At 38.3% G+C, this 21,323-nt stretch overlaps 1 protein-coding gene across 47 annotated transcripts in view; it reads left to right on the top strand.

Moving 5' to 3' along the window:
* The window catches only part of DKK2 (dickkopf WNT signaling pathway inhibitor 2), a 583,019-nt gene that overhangs the window by 110,388 nt on the left and 451,308 nt on the right, over nt 1-21,323 (top strand). For all 47 annotated transcript variants that reach the window (XR_008716848.1, XR_008716834.1, XR_008716811.1 and 44 more), the window contains exon 2: nt 10,220-10,332. The gene's annotated coding sequence lies outside the window, so the exon portion shown is untranslated. The remainder of the gene's footprint in view (nt 1-10,219; nt 10,333-21,323) is intronic.

Below are 21,323 nucleotides of genomic sequence, written 5' to 3'. Positions count from 1 at the left end.
TCTAGGTTTGTCATTGCTTCTTTTCCAAGGATCAAGTGTCTTTTAATTACATGGCTACTGTCACCATCCACCGTGATTTTGGAGCCCAAGAAAATAAACTCTGTCACTGTTTCCATTGTTTCCCCATCTATTTGCCATGAAATGATGGGATGATCTTCATTTTTTGAATGTGAAGTTTTAAGCCAGCCTTTTCACTCTTCTGTTTCACTTTCATCAGGAGGCTCTTTAGTTCCTCTTCGCTTTCTGCCATAAGGGTGGTGTCTTCTGCATATCTGAGGTTATTGCTAATTCTCCTGGCAGTCTTGATTCCAGCAGCTAAGGCTGCAGTAACAGTCACTGCTGCTGTCACTGCTGGGTGTGTGATGGAAGGGTCTGCTTTTGTCTGTATAGACACTGGGGGACCTCCAGAAGTCCTAGGCTGCTCTATACTCTAAGAAAACTTGATTATGAAGGGAAAGGGAGGATAAAGGGCCTCAGATTAAAAAAAAAGTAGGGTCAAGGAAAAAAAAAAAGTTTATTTTAGGATGGAAACGTCCTGAACTTGTTTTTGACTAAATAAGTTAGCAATGGAAGAAACAGGACAGTGGGGGAGATAACTAATAAAGCCAAGGAGATGGCTGAAGAGGATAGAATAAATGACAGGTCAGGAAATTGTAAAGATGGTAACAATAACCCTGTATATGAGACAGCAAAAGAGACACTGATGTATAGAACAGTCTTTTGGACTCTGTGGGAGAGGGAGACGGTGGGATGATTTGGGAGAATGGCATTGAAACATGAATAATATCATATATGAAACGAGTTGCCAGTCCAGGTTCAATGAATGATACTGGATGCTTGGGGCTGGTGCACTGGGACGACTCAGAGGGATGGTACGGGGAGGGAGGAGGGAGGAGGGCTCAGGATGGGGGACACGTGTATACCTGTGGCGGATTCATGTTGATATATGGCAAAACCAATACAATATTGTAAAGTTAAAAAATAAAATAAAGAGCCCTACAGCACTGCAATAAATAAATAAATAAAATATCATTAACAACAACAAAAAAGAAAATTGTAAATGAAAGTAGCTGGCATTTGTATCTCTACTGACTTTCTATTTCCTTTATGAAGTGCTATATGTTCTAGATGATTTGGCTCCTTTATCACAATAAAATGCTCCCCCTTATCCCTAGTAACATTCCTTGTTGTGAAGTCAATTTTGTCTGATATTAATAGAGCTACTGTAGTTTTCTTATGAGTAGCATCAGCATTTTATATACTTTTCCATCCTTTAATTTTTTCTAGAATGGTTGTATTTTTATGTTTATAGCAGGTTTCTAGGAGATAGCATACAGCCAAAGTCTTTCTGTTTTATCCAGTCTGACCATCTTTGTCTTTTAATTAGAAGGTTTAGGATTATTTAAATTTAATGTAATTATTAATATAATTTGGTTTAAGTTATCCACCTTGCTATTTGTTTTCTGTATATCTCCTCTCCATATGTTCTTTATTACTTCCCTCTTTTGATTTTCGATTATCCCATATTTTTAATACTCTTTGTTTTAATTCCCATTTTCATATTAACTGTCTCTTGATTTTTTAAAGCAATTTCTCTCAGATTTATAATAGGCATCTTTAACTTATTACAGTTTTCCTTCAAAAATACTAAATCAATTTATAAATTATGCAGGAAGCTTATAACTGTATATAGGCATATCTCATTTTATTTCACCTTGCTTTATTGTACTTTGTAGATACTGCCTGTATTTGTTAAAGCAAATTGATGGTTTGTGATGGCCCTGCTTCAAGCAAGTATATTGGTGCAATTTTCCAGTAGCATTTGCTTACTTTGTGTCTCTGTACCATGTTTTGGTAATTCTCAGAATTTTCAAGCTTTTTCATTAGTATATTTGTTATGGTGTGACTATGAGCACCTGACCTGCCTCTTGAGAAACCTATATGCAGGTCAGGAAGCAACAGTTAGAACTGGACATGGAACAACAGACTGGTTCCAAATAGGAAAGGGAGTACGTCAAGGCTGTATATCGTCACCCTGCTTATTTAACTTATATGCAGAGTACATCATGAGAAACGCTGGGCTGGAAGAAGCACAAGCTGGAATCAAGACTGCCGGGAGAAATATCAATAATCTCAGATATGCAGATGACATCACCCTTATGGCAAAAAGTGAAGAGGAACTAAAAAGCCTCTTGATGAAAGTGAAAGTGGAGAGTGAAAAAGTTGGCTTAAAGCTCAACATTCAGAAAATGAAGATCATGGCATCCGGTCCCATCACTTCATGGGAAATAGGTGGGGAAAGAGTGGAAACAGTGTCAGACTTTATTTCTTTGGGCTCCAAAATCCCTGCAGATGGTGACTGCAGCCATGAAATTAAAAGACGCTTACTCCTTAGAAGGAAAGTTATGACCAACCTAGATAGCATATTCAAAAGCAGAGACATTACTTTGCCAACAAAGGTCCATCTAGTCAAGGCTGTGGTTTTTCCAGTGGTCATGTAGGGATGTGAGAGTTGGACTGTGAAGAAAGGTGAGCGCCAAAGAATTGATGCTTTTGAACTGTGGTGTTGGAGAAGACTCTTGAGAGTCCCTTGGACTGCAAGGAGATCCAATCAGTCCATTCTGAAGGAGATCAGCCCTGGGATTTCTTTGGAGGGTATGATACTAAAGCTGAAACTCCAGTACTTTGGCCACCTCATGCGAAGAGTTGACTCATTGGAAAAGACTCTGATGCTGGGAGGGATTGGGGGCAGGAGGAGAAGGGGATGACAGAGGATGACATGGCTGGATGGCATCACTGACTCGATGGACGTGAGTCTGAGTGAACTCCGGGAGTTGTTGATGGACAGGGAGGCCTGGCGTGCTGCGATTCATGGGGTTGCGAAGAGTTGGACATGACTGAGCGACTGAACTGAAGTGAACTGAATTATCTTTGATGTTATTATTGCAAGATGATTACACTCAATGAAGCCTCAGATGATGGTTAGCACTTTTTTTTAACACTAAAGTTTTTTTTCCCTTTTTCATCTTTATTTCAAAAAATTAATATCATTTTTTAACTTTACAATATTGTATTGGTTTTGTCATATATCAACATGAATCCGCCACAGGTATACACGTGTTCCCCGTCCTCAACCCTCCTCCCCCTCCCTCCCTGTACCATCCCTCTGGGTCATCCCAGTGCACCAGCCCCAAGCATCCAGTATCGTGCATCGAACCTGGACTGGCAACTCGTTTCATATATGATATTATTCATGTTTCAATGCCATTCTCCCAAATCATCCCACCCTCTCCCTCTCCCACAGAGTCCAAAAGACTGTTCTATACATCAGTGTCTCTTTTGCTGTCTCGTATACAGGGTTATTGTTACCATCTTTCTAAATTCCATATATATGCGTCAGAGTGAAGTAAGCCAGAAAGAAAAACACCAATACAGTACACTAACGCATAAATGTGGATTTTAGAAAGATGGTAACACTAAAGTGTTTTAAAGTATGTGCATTCTCTTTTGCAGACATAATGGTTTTGCACACATAACATACTACAACATAGTGAAAACATAACTTTTGTATGCACTGCTGCTGCTGCTGCTGCTAAGTCGCTTCAGTTGTGCCTGACTCTGTGCGACCCCATAGACGGCAGTCCACCATGCTCCCCCATCCCTGGGATTCTCCATGCAAAAGCACTGGAGTGGGTTGCCATTTCCTTCTCCAATGCATGAAAGTGAAAAGTGAAAGTGAAGTCGCTCAGTCATGAAATTAAAAAATTCATGTGACTCACTTTATTGCAGTATCTGCATTATTGCAAGAGTCTGGACAGGAACCTGCATTATCTCCAAGTATTTTATTTCCCTTCCCATCCTTTTGTGCTACTATTCTAATAATTTTCTCTCCATATATCTTATAAACAACACAATACATTATTTTTTCATTAAATAATCATTTTAACTTTTAAGGAAATTTTTTAAAATGAGAGAAATGTCTTTTTATCCTTACATATTTATCATTTCTGGTATCCTTCACTCACTTAAACAGACATGAGTTTCTATCTGATATCGTCTTCCTTTTGCCTGAAAACTTCGTTTAACAATTACTTGCTGTGAGAGTTCACTAACAAGAAGTTCTCTCAAATGAGTTTGCTGAGTATAGGATTCTACGTTGAATCTACCACCTGCCCTGGCTCTGCACTTTAAAGATGCCCTTCTGTTGTCTTCTAGCTTGCATAGTTTGCAACAAGAATTCTGTAATTATTTTAATTTTTGATTCTCTATATGTAATATGCCCCTTTCCTCCCTGCTGCTTTAAGATTGTCTCTTTATGTCTGCTTTTCAATAATTTGATTATGTGCCTTGGTGGTTTTCTTTGTGCTTATCCTGTTTAGGAGTTGTTGAGTTCTAGAAATTTTGCATTTCTAGATTTCATTAAATTGGAAAAAAGTGTATAGCCATTAGTTTTTCATCTATTCCATCCCTCGCCTACTTTGTTGTATAATTATGTTTCCGGTTATACATAGGTTAGAACAATTGATATTGTCCTTCAGGTAACTATGGCTTTCCCCACTACCTTTCTTTTCTAATCTTTTTTTCCTCTGTGGATTTCACTTGGATAGTTTCTATTGTTTAATCTTCAAGTTCATTCATCTTTTGTTCAACTGTGTCTATTTTTATTTTAGATACGGTATTTTTTATATCTAGAAGTTCTATTCATGTTTCATTTGTTTTCTTACTATAGCCATAATGTCTTTTAAATCTTTGGACGTATTGAAACTAGCCATTTTAACTGTGTTTGGTAATTCTGTCATCTCTGTCATGTCTGCTTATATTTCTGTTGATTTTTTTTCATATGTCTAGAAATTCTTTTTCCACGTCTAAAAATGTTTTTCTTGGATGTCAGATATTGTGAAGTCTTGATGTTGACTGCTTAATTTTATTGTGACCTTTAAATATTTTTTATTGAACTATAGATTAACAGTGTTAGTTTCTTTTATGTAGCAGTGATTCAGTTATATATATATATCCCTATATATATTCACATTCTTTTACATTATGGTTTATCAGGGGATATTGAATATAGTTCCCTGTGTTATACAATATAACCCTGTTGTTTATCCATAGTGTATATAAATTTGCCTGTGCTAATCCCAAACTTCCAATCCTTCCCTCCCCCATCCTCCTCCTCCCTTGGCAACCACAGGTCTGTTCTCTGTGAGTCTGTTTTTATTTTGTAGATATGTTGATTTGTGTCATGTTTTAGATTCCACATATGTGATATCATATGGTATTTGTCTTTATCTTTCTGACTTTGCTTATGATAATCTCTAGGTCCAACCCTGCTGCTGCATATGGCATTATTTCATTTTTGATGGTTAAGTAGTATTCTGTTGTATATATACACCGCATCTTCTTTGTTCATTCATCTGTTGATGGACATTTAGGTTGTTTCCATGTTTTGGCTATTGTAAATAGTGCTGCTATGCATATTGGGGTGAATTTATGTTTTCAAATTATAGTTTTGTCTGGACATATGCCTAGGAGTGGGATTGCTGGATCATATGGCAACTCTATTTTTAGTTTTTTGAGGAAGCTCCACATTATTCTCCACAGTGGCTGTACCAGTTTACATTCCTACCAAGAACTTAAGACGATTCCCTTTTCTCCTCACCCTCTCCAGTATTTGTTATTTTTAGACATTTTAATGATAACCATTCTGTGGTCTTTAAACACTGTTGGGGTTTGTTCTGGCTGACAGTTAGGATACGTGTGGGTTACGTTGATTCTTTCAAGGGTTGCTTTTAAAGTCTTTAGGGCAAGTATGAAGTAGACTTTATTCCGTGGCTAGTTAAGCCTTTCTACTGAGGTGTAATCTTTGGGATGTCTGCTCAATTCCCAAGTAATTACTGCTTAAGTAATGAGATCTCTTCACTCTGAATTGCGGAATTCTTCATGATGACTATCAGTCTGGTAGGCACCAAAATGTGTTACTCAGCCAAAGTCTTAGGGAACTCTTAATTAGATTTCTAGAACTTTAAAATTTCTCTATTCTATCCTCTACATTTTAGATATTTTAGCCTCTCTGAACTCTGATTTGTCTCCTTAATTCAGCAAGACTCCGAGGCCCTGTTTGCATTCTGCCATCCTAGTCTATGGTCTGAAAATTGTCCCCAGTCAAATATGGGAAATTGTAAGATCACCTCCTTTGTTTCCCTTTTCTAAGGAATCAGAATCCTACATTGTCATCCTCGTTTGAAAACAGTTGTTTCATTATTTTGTCTAACTTTCTAGTTATTTATGATGAAGGTATAATAATTCTTAACCCTATTACTCCCTGATGACTATAATGGAGGAAGATGCAGTGATTTTATCCAATGTTTAAAAGTGGTAGCAATTTATGAAAGTGAAGTAAAATATGGAATTATTTATGAAAATATGTGTAGCTATATACATTGAATAACCTGATCTTATAAATGTATACCCAGTGATTAAAATAAAATTATTCAAAAAGAAATGATATTCTATAATGCAATTATACTGTTAAATTCCTCCTAAAAGGGCTGGAATCTTTATAAGATAATTTTTAATGTAGCATTTGTGTGCAGACTTGTTTCTTCCTAATAGTTACTGAATTTCTGGCAAGTGATTGAACAAAACAAGGGCATTAAGAACATTTATTTTTTATAAATTTTATTTTTTAAGAGAACCAGCAAAATTATAACAGTAAAAAAAAAAAAATCAGATTGTGTGGCATTTCCTTACATTTAGTACTCTGTGTGTGTAATCATATGAGTTTTTCAGGATCCTTTCTGTAATTAGGGGTTCTAAATGTCTTAATCTGATATTTAAAAACAGTAGATGATAAATCCAACCATGAATTTAGTATTAAATATTTTACTCCTTATAGTCTCATGGAAAATTTCAATATTAAAGGTAAAAATTACTCATATTTTTATGCTATTATAGTCCACTGCCTTGTCATTATTTGATCTTTTCAGATATTTATAACAACACCTAGCATTATTTAATGATCAGTTAATTGGGATCTTGTGTTTCCAGCTATACTTTCTTCCTTCAGCAAATATGGCTTTCTAACTGGGGGCATATACTTTTGTTTTATGGGCCTGAACAAGCCCATACACATAATACTTCAACTTGTGCATGGTTGGCACATATAGTGTTTTTTCCATCCCCAAAGCAATTCTGACTTGCAACAGTGTTTTAGAGCTGCCCACTTTATGTGGGGCATCATTTCTCCACATTGTCATTCTCATAATAGCTCCCCATTCTAGCCATTAATGTTCACTTTTTTCATTCAGGAGGTGTATTTGTGGCCTTAGGCCTGTCCTTTTCATGCCTTTAAGATATGTGCTTGATCCCTGGTCTAGAGTAAGAGAGAGAGCTAGAATAATGGAGAATGAGACTATTGAAAGGAAGGAAAAGTAGTCCTTTTATAGGTTTACACGTGGTTCCTATAGTTTTCATCTCAGATTATGGATTTAATATTCTTAATTCTTAAAGAAGAAGAAGCAGCAGTTGTATTTGTCTTAACTTAGTACTTATTTCTCCAAGAGATTGGAACTGAATAAGGGAACAGATAAACCTGCATTATTCAACTAATGGAAGAAAGATTTAATCAAAAGGAAAGTTGGTAAAAGGCAACTTTCTATGGGAAAAGAGGCTGGAGCGTAGAGAAGACCTATTTCCTTTTTCTGTTCCATTAGTTGGAGGCAAAAACTTGCTGTTCCCTTAAACTTTAAATTAAGTTTAAATTTAAGTTCTTGCCTTTGTCGTGGCAAGACATTTACCTAGGGAAAAATCTGTTAGTACCATAGCTAGTGATTCAATATGCACAGAAATTACTATGGAGAACATAGGTTCCCTTTTAATGAATATACATGGGCAATAGGTAAAAGCAAAGTATGTGAAATGATATACAGTGTTTTATTTCACATTTACCTCAGAATAAGAGGAAACTAGGAAGGCTCAGAAAACTTTTGTTCTTAGATTGCTCATTTCTTTCTCCATTAATTTGTATTTCCTTTGAGCAAAGTGGATAACTTTGCATTATGAAACATATTGTGTTTGTAGAAGCAGTACTGTATGTAGGCCCATCTGGTGGGGGAACTTGTTCCCTTTTGTAAAAAACCTTGCCTGTGTGTTATGACATCATTCCTTATAAAGGTAGAGATAGATTATTGTGCACATATAACATAATGAATTTATATGAGATATAGTGACTATCCCATGAGTGAGGGAACAAGACATAATTTGGAGTTGGAGCCTAGAGTGATTTATGAAGGTCATTGTCTTACAAGTTCAGATGCTTTCCATATGGCGTTGGAGAAACCCCCTTATGTACTGTATGTATAAAACATATGTAGCAAATTAGTTTCACTTACATTTTTTTCCCTTAAATATGTTTTGGTTTAAAAATGACAGTGTCTTTTGTTTATCTGTAAAATGCTATATCTTTTTTTTTTTTTTTCTAAGAGAGGGATTATTAATAAGAAATGAGAGTTTTTAAATGAAGCTGACAGAATCAAGTGTGAGCCCCTTTGACACTGGGCCTTGCTGTGGCTTGGGTGCCAAAGTTTCCCATCTCATTGGATTTATGGCTTAACTTCTGTATCACGCTTAACTTGAGTGTGCTCAGCAATGTGACCTTGTCTGGGAAGAGGAAAAATGGATGGTTCATTTTCCAGCTGTAGTGTATTATATTTCCATCTAATTGCATTTTCAAATAGATGTGAAGATGCAACTACTTCCACTTAAAAGGAAATTGCACTACTTAGAGAAACATGGAGAATGGATTGGGAGTAATAATCAGAATCGAAAGTATTTTATACCTAAAAGAATAAGCTTTTGTTTGACCTGAGCAGCAATCCTATGGATGGATTTGGGTTTTGTTTTGTTTTGTTTTGTTTTTGTCTCATTGTTTTAGTTGTGAAGACTTAAAGGGTGCATGCCCTCAGACTTTTGTCCAGTTTTTTCTAAACCTTTAGGAATTGTCTGATTTTATAAACCTTCACCCACTAAAATCTATAGTCTACATATTCCTTTTTAATATTAAAAAGCATGAGTGCTTTTGCAAATTTCACATTTTATTTGAAAAAAATTGTAATGCAATTTGAAAATCTGGAAACTCACTGGGATGTGACAAAAACAAGACTGGAAATCATTGGAGCTTTAACCTCAAAGCAAGAGACTACCTAAACATTTTTGTTGGAGAAAAGTTTCTTGTCTGATTAAACACATGTCTGGCTGGATGTATGTATGCAGTTGGTCTGTATCTCACTTATGGTATCCATCAAAACTGAAATATTCAGCTAGGATTATAGAATATTCATAGTTGTACAGTTTCTAAATCACATGTTAGTTATAGTAGTATAATAATTACTTCTTGGTTTACAAATACTGATACGTGTGTTTGGAAAATATTCTTAGAAGATAAAAAGAAAATCTAGGAATATATGACTTTCTTTTTAGTTGGACCAGGGCAAAGTACCTAGAAAATCATTAACCAGGATGAGATGGATATTAGGATTTGAACTGAGTTTTTTACTTTTGATCTCCAGATTTAACTCAAAATGAATAGATATTTGTGTTAAGCATATATATATATATATATATATATATATATATATTTGTATATGTAATAATACATTAAAATTCAGCAGTAATATCAAATTATCATTAAGGGATTAAAATACATCAGTAGTTCATCTTGGCAGAATGTCTACAAGCTCCCATCCAGTGCCACCAAAGCCTGATAACTGTATCTTAATTTCCATGCAACAACTGGTGTCTGGGCACCAGAATGTGTGAGCTATCCGTTTATCTTTGGGGGAAGAAAGAATTGCTCCAGTGAAGTTTTAACAATTGCTTTGACAACTAGCTTCATAGATAATACTTTTCCTGTAGATACAGAAGGGGTACTGGTCTTTGCAACTGTCAGTTTAGCTCTTTCAGAGTTTCCACGATCATTTGCTGTAATGAAAATTTTCCTCCATATAGGTGGGCAAATTTTGGTCTCAGTGTGAATCTTCCTCTTCCTTCACTCTTTGCACAGACAGCTCATACAACTGTACACTCTGTTTCCTCAGCAAAGGCACGTGCAGCTACAGGAGTGTGATTTGGGTGTGAGGAAGTTGTACAGTAGCAGGTCCTCTGAATGTCTTTCTCCTTGTTCTCTGTGTTATAGCTGTGTCTGTGCCACATTCCTTAACAGATTTCCATGGGATCACGGTTGGCTTTGGAGGCAGAGGAAAGAAGATAGAACTCTGTGAAGTCTGAACATCTGTTAAGAGTCATGAATGGCTTCGGGGATGAGCTCATCAGCAGGTAGGTCAACTAACTACTCAACCCAGCTATCATCAGCCGGATTCACTACTGTTGCCCTGTTGATAATCCCTAATGTGTCCCAGGGGACATGAGATTCCATAGTCATCCAAAGAGCTGATTTCCTCCTGTCTTGGGTAGGGGTGGGGATGAGAATGTGGAAGAAAAAGGAATGTGAAAAGCCATTTCTGGAGATGTATTTGAGTAACTCACATCATGATGTGTAAAAGAAAACAAAGCAAGTAGAGATCAACAAGCCTTCATGCTGGTTTGTCCTCCAGAGACAAGACTCACTACATCTTGAAGGAGGATGTTAACCTAGAGTCTGTTTCTATCTTTGAACATTATTTCTCAGACTAGGCTCAGAGAATCCTGGTGGCCCACTCAACATAGTGGGCCCACTCAACATGGTTTATCACTAAAAGGGTTCAGTTCAGTTCAGTTGCTCAGTCGTGTCCGACTCTTTGCGACCCCACGAATCGCAGCACGCCAGGCCTCCCTGTCCGTCACCATCTTCCGGAGTTCACTCAGACTCACGTCCATCGAGTCAGTGATGCCATCCAGCCATCTCATCCTCTGTCGTCCCCTTCTCCTCCTGCCCCCAATCCCTCCCAGCATCAGAGTCTTTTCCAGTGAGTCAACTCTTTGCATGAGGTGGCCAAAGTACTGGAGTTTCAGCTTCAGCATCATTCCTTCCAAAGAACACCCAGGGCTGATCTCCTTCAGAATGCACTGGTTGGATCTCCTTGCAGTCCAAGGGACTCTCAAGAGTCTTCTCCAACACCACAGTTCAAAAGCATCAATTCTTTGGCACTCAGCTTTCATCACAGTCCAACTCTCACATCCATACATGACCACAGGAAAAATCATAGCCTTGACTAGACGGACCTTTGTTGGCAAAGTAATGTCTCTGCTTTTCAATATGCTATCTAGGTTGGTCATAACTTTCCTTCCAAGGAGTAAGAGTCTTTTAATTTCATGGCTGCAGTCACCATCTGCAGGGATTTTGGAGCCCCCCAAAATAAAGTCTGCCACTGTTTCCACTGTTTCCCCATCTATTTCCCATGAAGTGATGGGACAGGATGCCATGATCTTCGTTTTCTGAATGTTGAGCTTTAAGCCAACTTTTTCACTCTCCTCTTTTACTTTCATCAAGAGGCTTTTTAGTTCCTCTTCACTTTCTGCCATAAGGGTGATGTCATCTGCATATCTGAGGTTATTGATATTTCTCCCGGCAGTCTTGATTCCAGCTTGTGGTTCTTCCAGTCCAGCGTTTCTCATGATGTACTCTGCATATAAGTTAAATAAGCAGGGTGACAGTATACAGCCTTACGTACTCCTTTTCCTATTTGGAACCAGTCTGTTGTTCCATGTCCAGTTTTTTTCTTTTTTTTTTAATGTCAGTTTATTTTATTTTATTTTATTTTCCAAATACAATTTTATTTTATTTTTAAACTTTACAAAATTGTATTAGTTTTGCCAAATATCAAAATGAATCCACCACAGGTATACATGTGTTCCCCATCCTGAACCCTCCTCCCGTTCTAACTGTTGCTTCCTGACCTGCATACAGGTTTCTCAAGAGGCAGGTCAGGTGGTCTGGTATTCCCATCTCTTGAAGAATTTTCCACAGTTTATTGTGATCCACACAGTCAAAGGTGCTTTTCTCTAATTCATAAATAAGCAAAAAAAGGAACAAAAGGAAAATACATGAAACAAACTGATATTATGCCTAGTATCTTTTTAATACTACTGTTTTACTCCATAAATTTAGTTCTAATTGTTTCTAATTAGGTCTACATTTGTTAAACTCTACTGTTTGGTAGGCAGAGCACTAGGTTGGAAATATGTACACGAATCATACACATATCCTGTCTTTAATCATCTTCCAGTCCAGTGGAATAGACAGGCACAGATAATTTCATTTTGTTGGGGAGCAGTAGCAGATGAACCAGAAACAAATAACTACGAATTGAACAATTTTGAAATGAGATTTTCTTGAATGTTTTGAAGATGCAATGATTTATATACATGTAGTGTAAACTGTATTTTCCATCAATTAAGTGTTTTCCTAATTTTTGTGATGGCAGTAAATGATGGTATGGGGGAGGTGTACCAGCTGTAAAACTGGCTTAAATCTCTGCTCATAAGCAGAGTGAATTTTTGAGTTTCACCTTCTTCATCTGCATTACTAGGGTGATAATGCTTTCTCTGCAGGATTGTTGAGAAAGAAACTGCCTGTAAAGTGCCAGCACTTGCTTGCAGATGTAGAAATCTTCTTTGCTATGTCTCAACTGAGTGGTAATATATAAAACACTTTTGGATAGTCTAGTGATGAGGAATAAATTTTCTGGTGACAAAATAGTAATGATTAGAAATAAGTAGGGACTCAAATGCCAATAAGTATGGGTTGCGCTATAATGTGGGGCCATATTATTGCTAGGGAACTTGCCAACTTTCAAGTAAAAAGTTCTCAAACCTGTGGTGATTGATATATCACTATTTTATCCTCCTTATCATTACTTCCTCTGTGTATTGTCTCAGGATATTACAAACTGAGCTAGAATGTGCTATAGGGGTCATCTCGTGTGGCCTCCTCTATTTTGGAATTGGGAATGGGAGGCCCCAGTCTTTCTGTTCATTAGTAATAGGCCTAGGAGAACGCACGTGTGTTGAGATCACAGATCTTTTCACTATCCCACCTGGCCTCCTAACTGTGCTTTCTGCAGGTGACCTCCTGGTCATTTGTGTGCACACCAACACTTTTCTGCAGTCTACCTGGTGCCTTACACATCAGGCTTCTGGGTGACATTGATAATATTACTCTGGTTGGTTACTCTCTTTATATTTCCTTTCCCCAGAACTTATTTTCTTAATTTTTCAAATCAATGTCAAACCATTTGACAGATGTTTTCCAAAGTGGCCTTTTATTGCTTACTTAGAGTGAAAATATTAATGCTTGAAACAAAACTGTGCTCATGTTTTCAGTAGACTCATTCCCCCACTCTCCTGCCCTTAACAGCTGGCTTTGTTTCTTCCAGTCCTAGACTTTAAAAAGCACGTTCCTTTTCACTTGTTTTGTGTTAATATGTTTCAGAAGTGTTCATTAAATGGATCAATTTTCCCACCCCTTTCAACACTAGAAAACAAAACAAGTTGAATCATGTCAAAAACAAGTAGTCTACAGGGATGAAATAAGTATCATGGCCTTTCTGGATATAATTTAAGAATTTGAGGCCATATCATTTTGTGAATTCTATAGAGACTAGTTAAATACCACTAGGGAGGAAAAGTTTGTTATATAGAAAAACAAATACATTAAAAAAAATAGCTTTGAATCCCTAAGCTTTGAAGAATTTATTATGAAAGTGACCCAGTGATCCATAGACTGGGATTTTTATACTACATTGTCAGGTTATGAATAAAATACCCTGCTATATTTATATAAGACAAAAGTATTTTAAGATTTATTGCTTTTAAAATACATAATAAGCTTTATACCAATATATGATATGGATTCCCTCACAACATATATTATTGCTATATAATTAAACATATTTTGGTGTGTAGGATGTTTGTAACCTCAATATTACAAAATACCTCATTGCCCAGATATGGCTGCTCATTAAGCATTTCTTGAGGGACAAAGAGTTGTCTAGAAATTGCCTCAGAAATCACATGAGAATTTTGGATCAAGATGGAGAAGTGAGAAGATGTGGGGCCCACAAACCATCAAAAATACATCAACATGAGGATCAATTCTTATTGAAAACCTACTGGTGGAGGGAGTCCTGTACAACCAAGGCTGTAAGGAAGATACATCCATGATTGTCTCGGAAGGACAGAAAGTCAATCGGGTTAGGACCTATGCCCCTGAAGGGACTCAGAAGAAAGGGAGAATGCATGGGCAGACACCAGCCCTGCAGAGTGACTGGTTTAAGCTACACATTGGTTGCCCCAATCCTGAGGTCCCACCCGGAAAAGACAAACCCTTGGGAGGACTGCTGAGACCAACAGAAGGGCTGTGGGAAGCTTGGACTGCACTTGTGAGGAGCACATGTGTGATGGCTTGCACAAAAAGTAGGACAGAGAGAGGTCTGCCCTAGTGGCTGGTGGGTTTCCCACGACTGTCTCCCCCTAGCCCCAGTGGAGCCAAGGCTCTGGCCCCACTCCCTCTGTGTCACAGCGTGGCACTGGATCTGAGAAAACCATAACAGGGGAAAAGATGACCGTGGGACGCAGGGCCCACCTGGTCCTGAACTGAAAGCCTGCTAAGGCCCCCCCATTGTTTCATCACACCTCACCTCTGGGGCAAGAGTCGGGTGTGAAGAGAGGGTAAAGCACACCTTCCCTGGTGGCTCAGATGATAAAGAATCTGCCTGCAATGCAGGAGACACAGCTTTGATCCCGGATTGGGCAGATCCCCTGGAGAAGGGGAGAAAGAAATGGCAACCCACTCCAGTATTCTTGTCTGAGAAATCCCATGGAGAGAGGAGCCTGGAGGGCTGTAGTCCACGGGGTCGCAAAAAAGTCACACATGACTTTGTGTATTAGGGTTTCCCTTGTGGTTCAGTTGGTAAAGAATCTGCCTGCAATGCAGGAGACCTGGGTCAGGAAGATCCCCTGGAGAAGGAAATGGCAACCCATTCCAGTATTCTTGCCTGAAGAATCCCATGGACCGAGGAGCCTGGTAGGTTCCTAGTTCACAGGTTGCAAGAGTCGGACATGACTTAGTGACTAAACCACCACCACCACCTGGAGAAGGGAATGGCAACCCACTCCAATATTCTTGCCTGGAGAATTCCATGGACAGAGAAGCCTGGTGGGCTATAGTCCATGGGGTCTCAAAGAGTTAGACACAACCAAGCAGCTAACACAACAACAACAAAGAGAAGGGAGCCAGCTTGGGCTGACGCTTGGGGCTTTTTGCTCCAGCAACTTAGGATCAGACCCCACCCCCAACAGAACTGTGGCAGCCACTGAGCAGAGAGGATGTCCCTCCACGCCAGGTGCCAGGCTTAGCCCCTCATCTTCAGCTTCACTCTACCCAGGCGGTAGCTGCCAGTACATCTAAAGAAAGACTTAATTTAAATCAACATCAAATCCAGGTCTCCCACCAAAGGCGTGGGCACACACAGTTTCTACTGGGATGCTCCCACGTAAAGTTGCCTGTTCAAGACTGCAGTAGGTTTCATCTGAAATTTGTAAAGGCAGAGATAGTTAAGCAAAATGAAAAGGAAAAGGAACTACTCTCAATTGAAAAAGCAAGAAAAAATAGGAAGAAAAACATGAAACAAACAATTTACCAGATAAAGAATTCAAAGCACCAGTAATAAAATGTTAACTGAATTAGGCAAAAGAGTTGATGTACACAGTAAACACTTTAATAAGGAATTAGAAAATATAAAAAAGGCCCAATAAGAAAGAATTCAACAGCTGAAATAACACAATAGAAGGAATGAATAGCAGACCAAGTTCTACAGAAGAATTCATAAGTAATCTGGGAGATAGAATAATAGAAATCACACAGTTGAGATAGACAGACAAAAACAAAACAATAGCAACATACAAGCTCTCTGAGATAACATGAAAATTGCCAATGTTTGCATTATAGAGGTTCCAGAAGGAGAAGAGAGAGAAAGGTATTAAAAATGTATTTGAAGAAATGATGGCTGAAAACTTCCCAAACCTAAAGAAGGAAATAAATATCCAGGTACAGGAAGCACAGAGGAACCCAAAGAGACCCACACCATAACATATAATAATTAAAATGGCAAAAGCTAAGATAGATTTCTAAAGGCAGCAAGAGAAGAGCAAAGAGTCATGTACAAGGGAATCCCCATAAAGCCACTGGCTGAGTTCTCTGCAGAAACCTTGCAGGTCAGAGAGAATGACATAATATGTTCAAAGTGTATTTTTCTTAGGATGTGATTAGGTGGTGTGATTTAACAAGAGGAACAAGGGCTAAGGACATAGGATCTACTTTTTATCCTGGGCCGTGTGGTTTGGTGGAGTGGCCTAACCTCCTTGAATCCTGATTCTCGTCTCTAAGATGGGATAATACCATCGCCTTCCTCACAGAGTGGCTGAATGGATCAGGTGAAATAATGAGTGCTGTATAGGCTCTGCCATACTAAGATGTTGTTGTTCAGTCATAAAGTTGTGTCGGACTCTTTGTGAACCCATGGACTGCAGCACGCCAGGCTTCCCTGCCCTTCAGTATCTCCTGGAGTTTGATCAGACTCATGTCCATTGAGTCAATGATGCCATCCAGCCTTCTCATCCTCTGTCACCCCCTTCTGCTCCTGCCCTCAGTCTTTCCCAGCATCAGGGTCTTTTCCACTGAGTCAACTCTTCAGATCAGGGGGCCAGATTATTGGAGCTTCAGCTTCAGTGCGTCTAATAAATATTCAGGGCTGATTTTCTTTAGGATGGACAGGTTTGATCTCCTTGCAGTCCAAGGGACTCTCAAGAATCTTCTGCAACACCACAATTTGAAAACATCAATTCTTCGGCTCTACAAAGATATAAGCCTCTATTATCATTGGTAGTATAGAATTGGCAGACTTGGCATCTTCCTTAAGTTTTTTATGTTGTTTTTGCTTACCTTAGCATTGTGTCTGCTCTGTTGTCGCTATAGTGGCTGCTTTAGTTGGAAGAGCTGAGTTCCTTTATGGTGTCTTCTTTGTCTTAGTTCTTTGGAACTTTTCCTTCATTTGAACTGAAGATGTCCTTGAAATAGGTCCATAGCCTCTGAGTTGAAAAGTTTTTCCAAAGGTCCACTCTTTAAGTCAATTAAACAGCTGTAGTGATGTCCTCTATGATCTTCCATTTCACATAGAATGGAGCCCAGTCTACCTTCTGTGGCCCACAAGATTCCTGCATGATTTCCCTGGCCTCTGCCTGCTGTTCAGGTCACCTTCTACCACTTTCCCTCTTGCTCTTTTTGCTATGGACATACTGGCTTTTCTATTCCTCCAGTAAGCCTCATGGATTTCTATGTAGTGCACGACTGGTTTCTTCTGTTCAGACATCTGTCTTCTCTTCTTCCTCCCCTTCAGATCTTCTCATAGCATCTCATAGATCTTCTCAATAACTTCTTGTTATTCTGGTCTCAGCTCAAATAACCCTATTCTCAATGATTTTATAACCTACAAAGAAGGCTAAAAAGGTCCCTTCCCTGACTCTCACATGATTTGCTTTGTCAGTACTTAAAATTTTTCTGTTCATTTATCTGTTCACTTATGTGATTTTCCCACCATTCACGAGAATGTAAGCTTCATCATGAGGACAGGGATCTTTTTTGTATCATTCAAAGCTGGATATCCAGGCATCTTAGAAGAGTTTCTACTGTGATGTAGCACTTCATAATTCTTGTAGAATGGGTGAATTAATGAATAGCAGTATCTCCATTAAAAAAGAAAATAATATTAAAGTTTAAACCAGCATGCAAATAAATGACTCAATGCAATTATGCTTATTTTCCTTTTGTGAAAGCATTTTATTTTTAACTCAGCATTTAGATCAAAGGTTGTCTTCAGTTCAGTCGCTCAGTGGTGTCCAACTATTTGTGACCCCACGAATTGCAGCACGCCAGGCCTCCCTGTCCATCACCAACTCCTGGAGTTTACTCAAACTCATGCCCGTCGAGTCAGTGATGCCATCCAACCATCTTATTCTCTGTCGTCCCCTTCTCCTCCTGCCTTCAATCTTTCCCAGCATCAGGGTATTTTCCAATAAGTCAACTTTTTGCAACAGGTGGCCAAAGTATTGGAGTTTCAGCTTCAGCATCAGTCCTTTCAATGAACACCCAGGACTTATCTCTTTTAGGATGGACTGGTTGGATTTCCTTGCAGTCCAAGGGACTCTCAAGAGTCTTCTCCAAAACCACAGTTCAAAAGCATCAATTCTTCAGTGCTCAACTTTCTTTATAGTCCAACTCTCACATCCATACATGACCACTGGAAAAATGATAGTCTTGACTAGATATACCTTTGTCAGCAAAGTAATGTCTCTGTTTTTTAATATGCTGTCTAGGTTGGTCATAACTTTTTTTCCAAGGACCAAGCGTCTTTTATTTTATTTTATTTTAAATTTTATTTTATTTTTAAACTTTACATAATTGTATTAGTTTTGCCAAATATCAAAATGAATCTGCCACAGGTATACATGTGTTCCCCATCCTGAACCCTCCTCCCTCCCCATACCATCCCTCTGGGTTGTCCCAGTGCACCAGCCCCAAGCATCCAGTATCGTGCATCGAACCTGAACTGGCAACTCGTTTCATACATGATATTTTACATGTTTCAATGCCATTCTCCCAAATCTTCCCACCCTCTCCCTCTCCCACAGAGTCCATAAGACTGTTCTATACATCAATGTCTCTTTTGCTGTCTCGTACACAGGGTTATTGTTACCATCTTTCTAAATTCCATATATATGCGTTAGTATACTGTATTGGTGTTTTTCTTTCTGGCTTATTTCACTCTGTATAATAGGCTCCAGTTTCATCCACCTCATTAGAACTGATTCAAATGTATTCTTTTTAATGGCTGAGTAATACTCCATTGTGTATATGTACCTCAGCTTTCTTATCCATTCATCTGCTGATGGACATCTGGGTTGCTTCCACGTCCTGGCTATTATAAACAGTGCTGTGTTGAACATTGGGGTATATGTGTCTCTTTCCCTTCTGGTTTCCTCAGTGTGTATGCCCAGCAGTGGAATTGCTGGATCATAAGGCAGTTCTATTTCCAGTTTTTTAAGGAATCTCCACACTGTTCTCCATAGTGTCTGTACTAGTTTGCATTCCCACCAACAGTGTAAGAGGGTTCCCTTTTCTCCACACCCTCTCCAGCATTTATTGCTTGTAGACTTTTGGATCGCAGCCATTCTGACTGGTGTGAAATGGTACCTCATAGTGGTTTTGATTTGCATTTCTCTGATAATGAGTGATGTTGAGCATCTTTTCATGTGTTTGTGAGCCATCTGTATGTCTTCTTTGGAGAAATGTCTATTTAGTTCTTTGGCCCATTTTTTGATTGGGTCATTTATTTTTCTGGAGTTGAGCTGTAGGAGTTGCTTGTATATTTTTGAGATTAGTTGTTTGTCAGTTGCTTCATTTGCTATTATTTTCTCCCATTCTGAAGGCTGTCTTTTCACCTTGCTAATAGTTTCCTTTGATGTGCAGAAGCTTTTAAGGTTAATTAGGTCCCATTTGTTTATTTTTGCTTTTATTTCCAATATTCTGGGAGGTGGGTCATAGAGGATCCTGCTGTGATGTATGTCAGAGAGTGTTTTGCCTATGTTCTCCTCTAGGAATTTTATAGTTTCTGGTCTTACGTTTAGATCTTTAATCCATTTTGAGTTTATTTTTGTGTATGGTGTTAGAAAGTGTTCTAGTTTCATTCTTTTACAAGTGGTTGACCAGATTTCCCAGCACCACTTGTTAAAGAGATTGTCTTTAATCCATTGTATATTCTTGCCTCCTTTGTCAAAGATAAGGTGTCCATATGTGCATGGATTTATCTCTGGGCTTTCTATTTTGTTCCATTGATCTATATTTCTGTCTTTGTGCCAGTACCATACTGTCTTGATAACTTTGGCTTTGTAGTAGAGCCTGAAGTCAGGTAGGTTGATTCCTCCAGTTCCATTCTTCTTTCTCAAGATCGCTTTGGCTATTCGAGGTTTTTTGTCTTTCCATACAAATTGTGAAATTATTTGTTCTAGCTCTGTGAAGAATACTGTTGGTAGCTTGATAGGGATTGCATTGAATCTATAAATTGCTTTGGGTAGTATACTCATTTTCACTATATTGATTCTTCCAATCCATGAACATGGTATATTTCTCCATCTGTTAGTGTCCTCTTTGATTTCTTTCACCAGTGTTTTATAGTTGTCTCTATATAGGTCTTTAGTTTCTTTAGGTAGATATATTCCTAAGTATTTTATTCTTTCCGTTGCAATGGTGAATGGAATTGTTTCCTTAATTTCTCTTTCTGTTTTCTCATTATTAGTGTATAGGAATGCAAGGGATTTCTGGGTGTTGATTTTATATCCTGCAACTTGACTATAGTCATTGATTAGTTCTAGTAATTTTCTGGTGGAGTCTTTAGGGTTTTCTATGTAGGGGATCATGTCATCTGCAAACAGTGAGAGCTTTACTTCTTCTTTTCCAATTTGGATTCCTTTTATTTCTTTTTCTGCTCTGATTGCTGTGGCCAAAACTTCCAAAACTATGTTGAATAGTAATGGTGAAAGTGGGCACCCTTGTCTTGTTCCTGACTTTAGAGGAAATGCTTTCAGTTTTTTACCATTGAGGATAATGTTTGCTGTGGGTTTGTCATATATAGCTTTTATTATGTTGAGGTATGTTCCTTCTATTCCTGCTTTCTGGAGAGTTTTTATCATAAATGGATGTTGAATTTTGTCAAAGGCTTTCTCTGCATCTATTGAGATAATCATATGGTTTTTATTTTTCAATTTGTTAATGTGGTGTATTACATTGATTGATTTGCAGATATTGAAGAATCCTTGCATCCCTGGGATAAAGCCCACTTGGTCATGGTGTATGATCTTTTTAATGTGTTGTTGGATTCTGATTGCTAGAATTTTGTTAAGGATTTTTGCATCTATGTTCATCAGTGATATTGGCCTGTAGTTTTCTTTTTTTGTGGGATCTTTGTCAGGTTTTGGTATTAGGGTGATGGTGGCCTCATAGAATGAGTTTGGAAGTTTACCTTCCTCTGCAATTTTCTGGAAGAGTTTGAGCAGGATAGGTGTTAGCTCTTCTCTAAATTTTTGGTAGAATTCAGCTGTGAAGCCATCTGGACCTGGGCTTTTGTTTGCTGGAAGATTTTTGATTACAGTTTCAATTTCTGTGCTTGTGATGGGTCTGTTAAGATTTTCTATTTCTTCCTGGTAGAGTTTTGGAAAGTTGTACTTTTCTAAGAATTTGTCCATTTCTTCCATGTTGTCCATTTTATTGGCATATA

Source organism: Bubalus kerabau, chromosome 7 (genome assembly GCF_029407905.1).
Source record: "Bubalus kerabau isolate K-KA32 ecotype Philippines breed swamp buffalo chromosome 7, PCC_UOA_SB_1v2, whole genome shotgun sequence".
Lineage (NCBI taxonomy): Eukaryota > Metazoa > Chordata > Mammalia > Artiodactyla > Bovidae > Bubalus > Bubalus kerabau.
This window is presented reverse-complemented; position numbering and strand designations above follow the sequence as displayed.